Source organism: Crotalus tigris, unplaced genomic scaffold (genome assembly GCF_016545835.1).
Source record: "Crotalus tigris isolate CLP2741 ecotype Arizona unplaced genomic scaffold, ASM1654583v1 scf7180000019754.1282937, whole genome shotgun sequence".
Taxonomy (NCBI): Eukaryota; Metazoa; Chordata; class Lepidosauria; order Squamata; family Viperidae; genus Crotalus; species Crotalus tigris.
This window is the reverse complement of record NW_024097694.1, coordinates 289,173-304,797: the sequence shown is the minus strand read 5'-3', so window position 1 is coordinate 304,797 and position 15,625 is coordinate 289,173. Positions and strand designations below refer to the sequence as shown.

Below are 15,625 nucleotides of genomic sequence, written 5' to 3'. Positions count from 1 at the left end.
ATATTATCTCAGATATGAAGGAACAAATTGTACACGGTCCCTGATTCACAGCTGAACTGCAAAAAGGCTCCTTGAGCAAGGCAGCAGTGGGCGTCTGCAGCTGTCAACCACCGATCACCAGGCATGGCCTGTGAAGCAGCTCCTCTTCCTCCTATGGCTAGGAGATTGGAAGCCCAGCGGAAATTGCACTGTGCCGTTTGCTGTGTGCCTTGGAGCAGGTACTGCCTCCTTGGTGCCTCTACGTGGAACAGACTCTGGGGTAGCTCCTGCCTGCTCCCCTGTGCCTCTGCGAGGTCTGGGGGATGACTGGAGACAGCCTGCTCTTGGTCTCCTGTGTATTTTTGAGGGTTTTTTTTTCTTTGCTTCTGTTTAAATGAGATGCTTGCTTGTTCATTCTTTCTTTCCTCCCTGCCTTCCGCAAGGTCTTCAGCAGAAATTCTGCAACCAGAGCCAAGCAACTGATTGCTTCCCCTGCGCCATCACTTTGGGCTCACTTTCTATAGAACGCTTGACTGGTATTAGTAATAAGGTATATTTTGGCTCCAGATTACTCTCTGGCTCTGTCTTCACAAGATACCAAACTAGATTAAATTGGAGTGTGACAGTTGTGATTAAGGGGTTGAATGAAAAGACCTGCCAGGTCCCTTCCAACTCTGTTTTGCTGTTATTCTGAAATGCTTGGCCTATAGATGTCACCAAGCTCTTATGGAAATATTTATACAATTTTTTTTACAAAGATTGCTTCATTTTAGGTATGAATAGTGTATTAAGCACACTGTGAAGTGAGCTTTGTATATAGTACCTACTGTGCACAGTTGTGTAAGCATCTGGTTTGGGTAACTATTTCCAAGGACCCGAACCAGATGCTACACAACCTTGCACAATACATGTTGACATGGCCCTAACTAGACTCTCTGGGTTCAAGAATATCTAGGGGTAAATTTTATAAAGTTTGCCATTAGGAGAACAGGTGTCAAAATCATACTTTTAGCTCTTTATGATGTCCTAGACTGGGATACAATCAACCAGGCATAGCTGATTAGTCACCAGGCGACCAAAGTCTCTCCATGCAGGGTCATCAAAATCTTAACAAAATATCTAGAGCTCTTTCCTAAGATCTCTAGAATCAAAAAATCTCTTTGGAGCCTCACCCACTGGAACTCTCCAGTCCATCCAGGGTTTGGGGAGTTTTGACACAATTCAACAGAAGCCTCTTCTTCCTTCTGACTGAAGAGAAAGAGGGATTGTGGTGCAACTTTTTTCCATCTTAAACCTCTCAGTCTCTAGACAGGAAGGGAGCTCCCTAATGGCTTATGGGAAAAGTAAATTCATCATAATAGAACATTCCTAAAATACTTCTCTGAAGGCCCCGAGAGACTCTTGCTAAGCAGGAAGACTCAAAGACTCCAAGGGCATTTGGAGATCTTCAACTTTTTTTCACGTGGGAATCTCCAAAGTCTTGGTGAGACTTCTTCCAAGTCATGTACTTGGCACCGCACTTTGTGGCAGGTGTGTGCCCACTCTTCTTCAGACTCATCTCCTTGGCCTTTCTGCCCTTTGCCACCAGGGCCAACTTTACTACCTCAGCTCTGCCTCTCCATCAGTTGCCAATCATCTTTTGGCTCAAGCCATAAGATTTCAGCCTGTACATTTTCCCCTTTCTCTTCTTTGGCAGCTTTTACAGAATACAGAATCATAGAATTGAAAAGGACCTTGGAGGTTTTCTAGTCCAATCCCCAACTTAAGCAGGGGACCCGATGCCATTCCAGCCAACGTTATCTGTTAATGTGAAAAGAGAGAGACGTTTTCAACAGACAAATGGTCTGTGTGCTTCTCCCCTTGATTAGTTTCCATCCATTGTTTCTTGTCTTGCCTTCTGGTGCTTTGGAAAATAGGTTGACCCCCTCTTCTTTGTGGCAGCCCCTCAAATCCTGAAATGCTGCTATCGTATCACCCCTACTCCTTCTTTTCTCTAGACTAGCCAAACGCAAATCCTGCAACCTTTCTTCATATGTTTTTGTCTCCAGGCCTTTGATCGGCTTAGTTAAGTGATGGCGAACCTTTTAGAGACCGAGTGCCCAAACTGCAACCTAAACCCCACTTATTTATTGACGGGTGCCAGGTGGGCGTGGCCCACTGGGTGGGCGTGGCTGTGGTCATGGCAGATTGGGTGGATGTGGCCAAGGTGGGTGTGGTCACTTCAATGTTGCTCATGGGGAGGGATGCCTGTGGGGGTGGGCAGAGTTGGGGGAGATCCAGGGGGTCTCTGACAGGTGGGGCAGTGGACAGGGGGCTCATCCTGCGGGGCAAGGGCCGGGTGGCTGCTGCCTGACACCATCGGCCCCCGCACACAGAGGCCAGCGAGCACATGGGGGCCATAGCCTGCCGGCCCCTCGACCAGCACACTCTGGGGCTCTGCAGCCCACCACCAGTAGTTCAAAGAAGCCACCTCTGAGCTGGATGGCCGGCCAACAGGTTGTGCCCGGGAAAAGGAGATCATGCAAGGCCAGGAGGGATGGGATGGGGGGAGGAAAACCAGGAGGGATGGGATGGGGGGAGGAAAACCAGCAACCAGGGATGCTCGGTGAGTTAGCAGGCAGCTGGTTGAAGAGGGACAGTTGCCATCTCCGGGGCATTGCACGATTGCCCACAGAGAGGGCTCTGAGTGCTGCCTCTGGCACGCGTGCCATAGGTTCGCCACCACTGGCTTAGTTGCTCTTCTTCGCAGTTTTTCCAAAGTCTCAACATCCTTTTTGTAATGTGTTGACCAAAGGTTGATGCAGTATTCCAGGGGTGGCCTTACTAAGGCATTATAAAGCGGTACTAATACTTCACATGATTTTCATTCTGTGCCTGTTTATATAACCAAGGATTGTATTAGCCTTTTTGGCTGTTGCCGCACACAGCTGGCTCATATTTAAGTGATCGTCCTCTAGGATTCCAAGGTCTCTCTCACAGTTACCGTTTTTGAGCCAGATTTTGCCTAACCTGTTTGGTATTTCCTACCCAGATGTAAAACTTTGCTTTTCTCCACATTGAATTTCATGTTGTTGGATAGGGCCCATTGTTCAAATCTGTCAAGATATTCTTGGATCCTGAGATTGTCTTCTGGTGTGTTGGCTATTCTTGTTAGCTTAGTGTCATTTGCAATTTTGATGAGTTCCCCTTCTAATTCTAAAGTTATATCCAAACCATACTAAATTACAACATGTAAAGCCATACATGAGCTGTTTTTTTCCACAGGCATTGGGGCCAGGCCTCACAAGTCTGGGTTTTTGCAGGATGGATTAAAAAAGTCAAGCGGGAAGCCAAAATTCTGCAGCCTAAATATGCACATCTCTCTCTCTCTCTTTCTCCTGTCTGTCTGTCTGTCTATCATCTATCATCTTTCTCATCTCTTTCTGTTTAGCTATCCATCCATCCATCCATCCTAATGTATTCTGGGTCACTGTCTCAGATTACATTAATCCTCCCTCTTTTCAAGACGTTTCCAAAAAGATTTATAAATTATTAGGAAAACAACTAAGGAAAACATGCTCTAAAATCAGGACTATCTTGCTTCCTAGGAAAATCCTTCAAGGTAAAAACCAAACTGTCTAACAAACTTTCATAAACATGAAAGAAAAGGTGGATTAGTACTATATGACTGACTTCTTTATCCACCACATATGAGAAGGGTTCAGTCAGCTGACAACAACATGAATCCGTGGGTGAGATGTTGCTTGTAAGCGAGTCTAATGTAGTTTTGGTTTCATAGACCCTGGACAGGCACCTCTCAAATATAACTTAAATGGTTTTCCTACACATTGTAAAGGATTGAGTTAGAAGATCTGTGTGACCCTTTCCAACTCTACAATTCTACAATTTCTATTGCACTTTTATTTTTTATCAGCAGCCTATAGCGAAAAAACAATACCTCTCTCCTAAAATGATGAAATTTAGTAGAGTGTAAAAGGCAAACTAGCAAAATAAAAGATTTGTAGCAAACAGTGTAGGTAAATAGCAAATCAGAGCTCTAAGGTTCAATGATGTTCCCTAGTTGGGTCATCAAGCTCAGAGAGCACCAAGGGCCCCACAGTTCAACCCTGAGCTATAAATATTCTCTTCTATTTGTCCTTATTTATTCCACAGGAAAATGAAAACTCATGAGTAGAGAAGTGGGAGGAGGAGTTGTGCATTAGATCTGGATGTGTTTGCTTTCCAGCCTGGGGTTTCCCCCATCAGCTGCTGAATGGAGGGAAGCTCAACTACTTGCCAGAATAAAAACAGAAACCAATTTTGTTTCTGAGAATTTGGCGCCCCAACTGCCACTTCACATGTCCCATGACCCGAGGGGATCTACAGATGGATCAACTAGTGTGGTCACCCATGTGTTCTCTGCTGATGAATCACTTGCAGATTACTGTTAGCAATAGTGTTTTCTCCCTTCATGTGCCCCCCCTTCCAAATGGGTCTTGGCAGCATCTAAGGGGAAGTATGGAAAGGGAGGTCCTGGCAGGTCAGGAGATTGGCTGGGTGGAAAAAGGGGACAAACGATATGGTGCCCTTGTTTAGGAGCATCCCCAAAACACAGAACAACCTCCTGTCTTCAACGAAGGTTGAAGACAATTAAGCCTTCAACAATCGCATCAAGATGACAGGAACTGTTAGTGCGCTTTATACTGCCTTGGTAAGGCCACATTTGGAATCCTGTGTCCAGTTCTGGTCACCATGATACAAAACAGATGCTGAGACCCTAGAAAGAGTGTAGAGAAGAGCAACAAAGGTGATCGGGGCTCTGGAGGCTAAATCATGCAATGAAGAGCTAAGGGAACTAGGTATGTTGAGCCTAACAGAGAAGGCTTGAGCCTGTCTTCAATCAATCGGAATCAATCAGAATATAGCTGGGAGGGATCTTGGAGGTCTTCTAGTCCAGCCCTGTGCTCAAGCAGGAATCCCTATATCATTTTAAACAAATGATTGTCCAGTCTCTTCTTTAAAAAAAGACCCTCCATGTCTTCCAGTACTTGAAGGCAGTCACAGAGTTGAGGGCAACTGTTTCCACTCAAAGCACCTGAAGGCAGAACAAGAAGAAATGTGTGGAAGCTCATCAGAGGAAGCTAAAAATAAGCTCGAATTTTGACCCAAGATCACACAGGAAAACACAGGAATTGGAAGCATTCAACAAACGCATCAACTCTGTGGACAGATACATCAAATTCACATGTGAGGATGTTAAGGAAAATAGTCTAGCCTTCCTGGCCTGTGCAATATACATTAAGGAAGACAGAAGCCTTAACACTGAACTTTACAGAAAACCCACACAGAGAGATCAAAATTTACATTTTGATTTTCATCACCCACTGGAACACAAAATGGGAGTTATCAGAACTTTACACCACCAAGCTGAAGGCCTACCCACCAGCAAAGATGGGAAAGAAAAAGAACTAAAACATCAAGGAAGCCCTCAGTGTGGCTATCCCAAGTGGACCTTCACCAAATCGTTCATACGTTGCAGGAATATCTGAAAAGTTCAGGAGGATCTTCAGTCAACACAACATACATGCACACTTTAAACCCAAAAATACACTAAGGCAGAAGCTTGTCCACCCCAAGGATAAAACACCCGGGCACAAACTAAGCAATGTGGTATATGCAGTACAATGCAGTGAGCCATGTGCAGATCTGTACATTGGGGAAACAAAACAACCACTTCATAAACACCTGGCGCAACATAGGAGAACAAACCCATCAGAACAAGATTCAGCAGTCCATCTGCATTTAAAAGAGAAAGGCCACTGTTTTGAAGGCAGCAAAGTCCATGTTTTGGACAGAGAGGACCGTTGGTTTGAAAGAGGGGTCAAAGAGGCCATCTATGTCAAAATTGAACAGTTCTCCCTCAACAGAGGGGGAAGGATACAACATTACCTATCCCCAGTCTACAACACAGTCCTTTCAGCAGTTCCAAGAAGGCTCCACTCCAGGGGTCTTCAAACTTGGCTCTTTTATGACTTCTGGACTTCAGCTCCCAGAATTCTTCAGCCAGCATGCCTGGCTGAGGAATTCTGGGAGTTGAAGTCCACAAGTCATAAAAGGGCCAAGTTTGAAGATCCCTGCTCTATACCCACTTGCACTATTCAGGTGATCCTGAGGACACAAACCTCCAGGTGGCATCAGCAACTCTAAAAGAATGCAAATGACCAGTTGTCTACAAGGAGTACAAATCCTTCCATTTCCCCCCCCCCCCCATTCAGTCAGAGCTGAAAAAGTTCTTGGATGAGAAGTGAAACATCTTCAAAGGAAGTCCAGTTGCATCTTGAAAAAGCATCTTTGGAATAACTATGACCTGGATGACTGAGAATCTCCATAGAGTTCAAAAGTTCCTGTTTTGTGTTTTGTTTTCTTTTTGACATTTTTTTTAGATAATATCCCTTTGAGAGCCAGCTTGGTGGAGTTTAAGGCAACAGGTGGAAACCGGGAGATGGTGTGTTCTAGTGGCACCTTAGTCACAAAGCCAGCTGGGTGACCTTGGGCTTTGTCACTGTCTGCCCTAGGAAAAAGGCAGCGGCAAGCCACTTCTGAAAAACTTGACAAGGAAACTGCAGAGACCTGGGATCAAAAACTGACTCAAGACCCTCCTCCCACCTGACTGGAGGCTCCTTCCAGGGTTTCTTTCAGAGCTGGGCTATCTGGCATTTTCAGGATTAGCCTGTTTGTTCACCCAGATCATTGCCTGGCCCAGGAACGCTGCTTATCCTGAAGTAAAAGGGCTTCCAGACTGGAGGCCATTTTGCTTCTGTTCTCCTGTCTGAAGAAAGATTAAAAAAAAAAAACTGTGGGAGGTTATAAATGGAAGCTGATGTCATTTGAGACAGGTCTGTTTTTATAAAATGAGAACCAGATAAAGCATTTTCTTTCTTTGGCAGCTAATGGAAAACATGAAAAGAAGGCTATTTCCTGTGCAAATGCATTTCCTCTTTTCAGTTCTATTTTGCAATAGGGAATTTGCCCAGTCACTTCAGTCAAGGCTCTACCCCCTGGGATGCAGGAGAAGGCCTCACTTGAGTGGCACCAGGGAATGGAATGGGAAGGGAACTATATTTGGAGAAATGGCAAAAACATCTCTTTCATCTAGCTTTTAAATGTTGATTTACTGCATTGTAAACAGGAGATAGGTAATATGTACAACACAGTCCTTTCAGCAATCCCAAGAAGATTCTACACAGGTTTGCACTCTGATTGTGCTCCCAACTCCTCAACAACTCTCAAAGGGCTAATGACCGGCTGACTGCAAAGAACATCAATCCTTCCATTCCCCACCAGCCAGTTAGAACTGAAGAAGCTTCCTGAATGAGAAGTGAAACATTTTCAAAAGAAAAAAAACAAGAAAGCCCAGTTGCCTTTTCGGGAAAAAAGCATCTGTGGGACAACCATGACCTGGATGACTGAGAATCTCCCTAGCCATATCTGTGGGAAGGCTAATTTCTCTATTATTTGGGGAAATCCCCTCCTTTTAGCTCTTTGCTCCCATGCTTCTGTGAAAAGCTGCATTGGCTAATACTTTCTAGCCAGCACCCCCCAACCCCCAGCAGAGCCTGGAAACATTTGGACAGTAGTCATCTTAGCTCATACTTCACTTTTATCATGTGATCACACATGCATGTATGTCAGCGGTTCTCAACCTGTGGGTCAGGACCCCATTTGGGGTCGAACGACCATTTCACGGGGGTCGCCAAACAACGCAGTCCGCCATTTTCCCCCCTTTTCCTTAGCTGTGCTACTCCCTTTTATTCTATTGGCTTTTGAAAGCCAATAGAATAGACTCTCTTGAATAGAGTCTAATTCTATTGGCTTTCAAAAGCCAATAGGAATTGTCCAGGCTGTCTCTGCCCTGCTCAGCCTGCCAAAAGTCCCAGTCTGCAAACAGTGCTGCAAGTTGTCTGCAGCGAAGGCGAGCTGTCTGGAAGCTTCCACCCCTCCCTGCTGAGCAACTACTAAAAATGTAAGTAAAAGAGGGCGGGGGGGGGAGGTGGGAGGCCGGCGGGTGCAGGGAGGGTTGCTGGCATGCCTGGGGCCCGGCGGGTGCCTTACCTCCCTTGGGCTGGGCCAGCTGGTGGCCCAGCCGGTGGTTGGCCTGTGCCGTCTCTGCCGCTTGCCAGCTACGCCTTGGCTGGCGCAGGGGGTGGCACCACGCATGCGCGGCGCTCCCGGGCAGGGAAAGTCCTCGACTTACAACCGGTTGGGTAGTCCTCGACTTACGACCAGTTGGGGGTCGCAGCACTAAAAAGGTTGAGAACCACTGATGTATGTGCACATGTACAGATGCACATACTTGTGTGAGTTGCCCAGGTTGCAAACTCTGAATGTCTCCCATGTGAGGCTCTCCTAATACTACCTGTTCACCAGGCTGGCTGACTCTGGCCAGAGCAGGCAGGCTTTCTTCTGCCTGGACTCTCATTCCGCACAGCAGCTTTCTGCAAGAGATGCGTGGCTGACAGCTGGATGTGACCCACTTGGTGCCAGTCAGAGTTTGTGCCTGGGAAACATTCCTTTCTGGCCCTGGTTTGCTTCCCTCACGGGGCAATGCTTTTTCCAAGTGGGCATTTTTCAAATGGAATTTCTCTGCCAGAGAAAAACAAATGACATGTCTGTGTTGTTTGGTAGACATTTGAACACCAACACGGGGCATCGTTTTATACCCAAATTCTTAAAAAATAGCTGAGTTCAAATCAGTTTATTACAGCCTTAAGGCCAGATGCAATAGCACTCATATAAATCTTTCTTTTAAAAATGATTTGAAATTGTCCTTCAGCCATTTTCCCTCAAAGAGGAGTCCAGAAAATGGCATTCAAACACTGTCTCATCCCATGAATGCAACAATTCCCAAAGAAGCAAAGATTCCCACCAACCCACTCACATTCTTTCTGCCTCTCCTTCCTAATTTTCAGCATATTATACCTTTTGCAAAAAATTATACTGTGTGCTTAAATACAGATCTGATCATTTGCTTAGAGGGGTCCTATTCAGAGGCAAAAGCATCATTCCTTTCTCATTTTCTTTAAAATCTGTGATGCAATGTCAGCATTTTGGTACTGGACCTTTTTCACAATAGTTCTAATCACGAGCCAGATTTTTGCCTTTATGATCCTTCTCTCCTTTGGGCTATAATTAGCAGGCTGTTGCTTGCCTGCTTGTTGTTTTTGAGATGATTATGTTGAAGTGGAAATCCCCAGAAGATACATTCTTAATCGAGGTTCTTGAGGTAGAGCCCATAGTAAGGCTTTGACCTCAGGAACTGGGGGGCAGAGTGAGGCCAGTTTCCACTAGTGCGGAAACAAGGCCACTTACAAGTTGAATCTTGCCAAATAAAATCCAGATGAGTGAATGGACCACAAGAGTCCAGAACCATTTTTAAACTGTTATGGAGTCCTACAAATAAGAACAACACTTATGACAAGAGCACCACCTCGGTCTCCTACTCTTGGAAAGACTCCAGTTCCTGTGATTGCGAGGCAGCTTTCTCAGAAGTTGTGGATGCCTGCCGTTGTGAGGGATTGATTCTTACATTTTGCCCCTCACATAAGAAGGGGTTGACATCTACGGGAGGTGCTTGCAGAGTAGCAGGTAGTCCATTAAATTGGTAGCACTACTGACCAGCTTCAGGATAAAACTAATCATATGTGCAAAGCCCACTATTGATGTTCTAATTCAGCTGGATTGTATTAACAGAAAATAAGGACAAGAAAGGATTCCCCAATAAAAATGTGCAGTCAAAAGTGATCAGATCCAAGTCAGAGTTTTCCGCAGTCAACATCAGAATGCCCCGATGTTCTCTCTTCTCTGCTCCAGAAAAAGTGAAGCAAATAAGGTCAGAAACAGAGGTCAGACTGGAAGATGTGCGTCTCCAAGACTGGTGTGTTTGTGCAAACAGGTTGTGCAAGACCCATTTGCTGTCCCCCTTTCCCTTCCATCTAGCTTGCAGCCATCTTCTTGTAGTTTTAATTTCTCAGGTCTTGAGTGGGAAGACCAGTTTCTGGTAGGAGACCCTACTCCAAGGAATATTGCCTGTTCCTTCCTATTTGGCGGTGGAAAGTGATCATTTGGTGCAGGGCGAGGGGGCAGTCCCAGGGGCGCTTTCCTGTTCACTCTTCCAGGAATGGGGCACAGGGAGTAGGGAAGGAGAAGGATGCACCTGCTGGCCTCTCTAGGGGAATTCCTGCAAAGATTTGCCACCCCCTCCCTTCCAACCAACGTCTCCCTTCTGCTCTGGGCAAGAACTACATTTTCTCTACTTTTAAACAGCCACATATGTGTGGTTCAAAAACTTATCACCACTCATCTGGATTGCTGCTGCCTGCTGTGGGAGAAGTTGCCTTTGAAGTCTACTTGGAAGTTGTAACTGGTGCAGAATTATCACAGTTTGTGTATTCAAGATCGGGGCCACTGCAGTAGGGGAATATTCAGTTGGCTTCTGAGTGAAATTCAGAGTGCTGGTTTTCTCATTTAAAGCTTTACGTGGCTTCGCACGGCGTTTTTGGCACAGAAGCCGCCTGCTGAATTGGTCGCATGTCCATGTTGCCAACATCTTTTAATGGCTCCCAGGCCATTAGGGTGAAGGGATGGGTGGCTTCCACTCAGGTTTTTCAGCTGCAGCTTCCTTGAAATGGGACAACTTCCTTCTGGAAATTGGTCTAGAGATTCCAAAAGCTTCTAAAATCTGAGTTGTTCCGGGAGCCCTTCAAGGAATAAATTGGGTGTGTTGTATTATTTTAGAATGACACATTTTTAAGTTTTATTTCATCCTTATAACATGTTTTGTTTTTACGATGTAAACTTCTGGGAGTTATTTTGGAGTCGGGGGGGTATATATAACAGTCAGGATCAGAAAAAGGAAAGGAGGCGAGATTGTCGTGCAGGAATACAAGCTAATTTGAGGGCTAATCCACATAGAGCTCCATTTCCATCTCTCCTGTTTGCCATCGTTGGCTCCCTAGAGACTAAATTGGACGATCTGAAACTTGAGCTGACCACGAACAAGGAGTGTATATTGGAGGTGGTGACCCTTTGAGAGCTGTATGCAACAAAATTTCATTTTGATGTATGCTGATTGGTGTACATTCAAAGTGACAATAAAGTTGTTGTTGTTGTTGTTGTTGTTGTTGTTGTTGTTATAGTTGGTCATCAGCTGACATCAAGTCATTCAATGACTATTCAGAATTATGCAGTGCTGGAAAAATGGATGTGCAGCGGTCATTGAAGTTCTGACTATTGCAGCTCCCGCATGACGTGATCGTGCCCCGAGTGCCCAGTGCCCGGCTCACTACTGCAATATTGCAGGGGAACTGCAGCCCTGGCAACGCCATTTGCCGCCTTCCCCAGTAGCTTCCCACAAGGACATCAATGGGGAAGCTGGCAGGGAAGGTCACAAGTCCCGCTTGTAAATCACTCCCACTTTCTCTCCCACCCCCAGCCTGTGCTGGCCCTCCCAGCCCCCCGATACTTGTGTGGGACCCCATGCTCCTTACCTGAGAGTCCCCCAATTCCCGTTAACCACTCACACATCCTGGTGTTACAACGGCAATCAGGACTGCCAGATTGTCGTTGTGAAGTGATGCAGTCAGGTGATGTCATGCTTTATAACTGCATCACTTAACAACAGCAGTCCCAATCTCCACTGCCATCATAACCCAGGCACTACATGTACAACAATCCATAACGGAAGAACTATGTGAGTTGTGGCAGGCCCTGCTTGGAAGAGGGGGGAGATGAGATGCGTTGTCTAATATAGTGCATGTTTAAACTTCTAAAATACTTGGCTTTGTTATTCATCAGACCACCTTTTTCAGGGCATGTTTGGGTACCATAAGCCATACTTTCCGTTGGGGTGTTCAGCTCCATTCCCTTACAGGTTTACTCAGTTCAATGGGACTTACTTCCAGGTAAGTCATAGAAGGTTGGATCCAGTGGTGGGATTCAAATAGGTGAACAACCGGTTCTCTGTGTGGATGCCGCTTCCGGAAGTCCATTCTGGGCCTGGGCAACAAAAAATTAGTTACCGGTTCTGCCGAAGTGGTACAAACCGGCTGAATCCCACTACTGGCTGGATCTTTAAACATGGCTAAATATTGGTAGGCAAATAGGATTCTTATCATTTCAGAGTGCGGCTTTTGATTTTGTTGGTTGTCGTAGGTGCTTTTGGTTTAGAACAGAGGCTTCGGACATCTCCCAAGCAAGACTCCTTGGAGATGCCTTCCTAGAGTAGGGATACTAAAGTGAAGAAAACCAAGCCTTCTCAGTCCAGGACGGGGCCCCAGCCTCCATTTGGAATCAGGCCGTGCCAGCCACTCTCACAGAACCATCCCCTCTCCTTCCCCACGCCAGGCCATCAAGCCAGAAGAGTTGGGGACCACTGGTCCAGGAGATAATACAGGTTTCAATAAAGGAGAATATTTGTAACTCACCGAGTGGAAATGAGGGGTCCTTGGTTGTTTTATTGCAGACATTTCATTACCCAAACTAGGTAACATCATTAGTGCTAGATTGTTGATGTTACCTTGTTTGGATAATTAAACATCTGCAAGAAAACAGCCCTGCTCAGAGACCACCAAGGAGCCCCTCATAATACCAGTTTTTATAGGGGGTGCATGCATAGGTGGCTATAACATGACTTCAGAAGTGTATTTTTTAAACTTGATGAATATTATCCAGTATTTATGCCCAAAGCCAAAGTGACTGCATTGACCACAAGGGGGACTACTCCAAATTCTTTTTTGAGAGCAGCTCAAGTTTTTCAGAATAATTGATTTGCATCTTGGAGCAAGAAAGGGGGAAAGCAAACGTGCCTAGTTAAATCCCCTGTGTGGGATCCTGCAGTCACACAGGTGGATTTGGTCAAGTATGGAAGCAGTCTTAGCACCAAGCGTCCTCCTATAGTTTTGGGGACAGAAAAAATAAATAGTTGGTAGTCTAGCTTGTTTCAGAAATGAGAAGTCAGAGCTGCTTTCCTCCTTCGTAGGGGACCCTGGGTGAGAAAGGGGCATGAAAAAGAGGAGACTAATCAACTGGGCGTTCTTTCTGCCTTGAAAGGCAGGACATAAATTTGATAAAGAAGCAGGGGAGAATAATGGGGGAGGGAGGGGGGCTAAGGTTATCTTAAGGAAGGATCCTCTTGGCATCCCATGTGCCAGTTTAGAAGGAAGCCAGCTGGCACATGGGCCCTTCTTGCGCCCAGGACATAGATCCCTGCTGGCAACCTTTTTCCCTGCCGTGTCCATCTGATACTGGCTTCATCACCTCCCAGCCTGCACCTGAGTCGAGCTAAAGTCATTCTTGGCTGATCTGGGGTTAAAGAAGTATCTCTTCCTTAGGATGGGGGTGGGGGAGGCAGGATTCACCAAATCCTTCTTGGCTGCCTTTCGTCTGGGCTCTCCCTTAAGCGCCTGGTTTCTAGAAAAGCCCCCACCAGGTGTGGAAGCCCAGCTAGCAGGAGGAGGGTTACATTGTGCAGCAGCAGAAGGGAGCCAAGTTGGGCGATGCCCCCGGGGCTTTCCTCTCTTCCAGCTGGTCAGGATCTGCGGGGACCTGACAGGCAGAGGCCTCTACTTTCACCTTTCACCAGCTGGAGTTCTGCAGGTTCAGCTGTCTCTCAAAGGGTTGCCAACCAGAACAGCAGCGCTCGGGTTGGGAAGCCCATCTTCCCCTGCCCGGTGGCAGCAGAAACTTTGGGACAGTAGCCCTTCGGACCTGAAGCTCTGTGCTCAGGTTAACCCAAGTAGCCAGAGTTGCAGGCTCTCTAGTGGGTACCACATTGGAGCAAGCTAAAACGATGAATGATAGAGTTGAGCAGTGCCTGTTGATAGGAGTTATTTGTTAACTTTATGGGGGCATGATGGCCTAACCCTGAGTGTTGACTGCAGGGTTGGCCGTTTGAGGGCCAAGTGACAGGGTGAGCTCCCATTTCTGCCTCAGCTCCTGCCCACCTAGAAGTCTAGAAATCATACAAGATGAAAGTAGATAAATAGGTACCATTTTGGTGGGAACCTAACCGTGCTCGGTGGCTTGGCGTATAGGGATGCTGGCCACATGACCACAGAACATGTTTTTGGACAACACTGGCTCTCTCGACTAAGAAATGGAGATAAGCAACATCCCCTGGAGTCTGACGTGATTGGACAGGGAAAACCTTCACCTTTTGGGGCAGAAGTTCAAAGAGTTATACATAAATCCCACCTCTTCGTTTTCCTGTAACCACAACCTGATAAGATAGGATAGGCTGAGCCGAGAGTAAGTGGGCTGATGGGGGACTGGAACGTGGGATAGGGGACACAAACTCAATTTGCCAGAACTGAAAATGGGTGTCAAGGCACAAACTCTGCCTGCCACCCCTTTATGTACCCCTTATTTACCCCTTATTTACACACAACATCCCAGGCACAACCCTTCAGAATGCAAAATTCTTCCCTCCAGAAGTTGTGGGGGCTCCATCCCTGGAGGCCCTTAAGAAGGGACTGGACACCCACTTGTCAGAACTGATACAGGCTCTCCTGCTGGAGCAGGGGGTTGGACTAGAAGACCTCCACGCTCCCTTCCAGCTATGTCAACCGGGGCAGAGTTGCACAATTGGGACGCTCCTTGCACCGGGGCATTCGGCCCTCCGGTCCTCTTCCGAGCCCTCAACCACAACGGAGGCGGAAAGCCCCTTCAGCGCTCAGGACAGCGGACCGGGGCGCAGAGGGAGGCGCGGGGCGGAGGCGGCCCCAGGGAGCAGCCGGTCGGGGGGGGGGCGGAGTCGGGCGCCGCCTCCGCCCGCCCTGCGCCTCGCGAGCTCCGTGCGGCTCTCAGCCCGGCCGACCGCGCAGGGTCGCTGTGGAGGAAGCCGGCGGGCGGCGGGCGGGGCGGGAGGCGGCCTCATCCGGCCGGCCACCTGCGCGCAGAGCCGCTCGCTCGCTCTGACCAGGGCCGGGAGCTGCGCCCGCGGCTGCTCTCGCTGGCTGGCCGGAAAGGGCCCCGCGGTGGGCGGCCCATGCCGGGACGGGGCGGCTGGCAGCGCGCCGGTCTGCTCGGGGGACGACGGCGGGAGCGGGACGCGCCGGACGAGGAGCTCCGGGGGCCCCGACGCGGCCTCGGGGTAAGAGACGGCGTGGGGGGCGGCGGCGTTTTTGGGCTCCCCCGCGGGAGCGGCTGGGCGCGGGGCTGCTCCTCCCCTTCGGGGCAGCCGCGCCGCCGGCCCCGCTCCTCGGACGCCCTGTCGATGCCCGCTTCCCGAGGGGAGGCCGGCTCTTCCCGGGCCCGGGCGTCGGGGTCCCGGCAGCGGCTGTCACGGGAGGGCCCGGCCGAGGCGCCGGTGGGGTCCCTCGGCGGGCCAGCTCGGCTGCAGCTGCTCCCGCGCGGGGGATTCTGGCGGCTCCCTCAGTCCCGCCGGGCGGAGGATCCCGCGCAGCCCCGCTTGGAAGCCCCGGCTCGGCTGCGGCGCGTGGCTCTCCGGCGTCCGCGGGCGGGGAGGCGGCCGGCGGAGTGCAGCGCCGTCCGGGGCGGTGGGGCCGGGACGGGACGGGACGGGACGGAGCCTCCCCCCCGGCCGGGCAGCTGCAGCCTTCGCGGGTCCCTAGGGCGTCCGGAGCTGCCCCAGGGAAGGAGCGGCCGCGCC

General features: G+C 48.6%; 1 protein-coding gene across 8 annotated transcripts in view; it reads left to right on the top strand.

Moving 5' to 3' along the window:
* The first annotated feature begins 14,838 nt into the window (after positions 1–14,838).
* LOC120317641 (rho GTPase-activating protein 7-like) overlaps positions 14,839–15,625 on the top strand; it is a 75,500-nt gene continuing 74,713 nt past the window's right edge. For 7 of the 8 annotated variants that reach the window (XR_005559284.1, XM_039364378.1, XM_039364384.1 and 4 more), the window contains exon 1: positions 14,973–15,106. The gene's annotated coding sequence lies outside the window, so the exon portion shown is untranslated. Of the gene's footprint in view, positions 15,107–15,625 lie in introns of all 8 variants that reach the window. The other variant, XM_039364381.1, reaches the window with a different exon arrangement.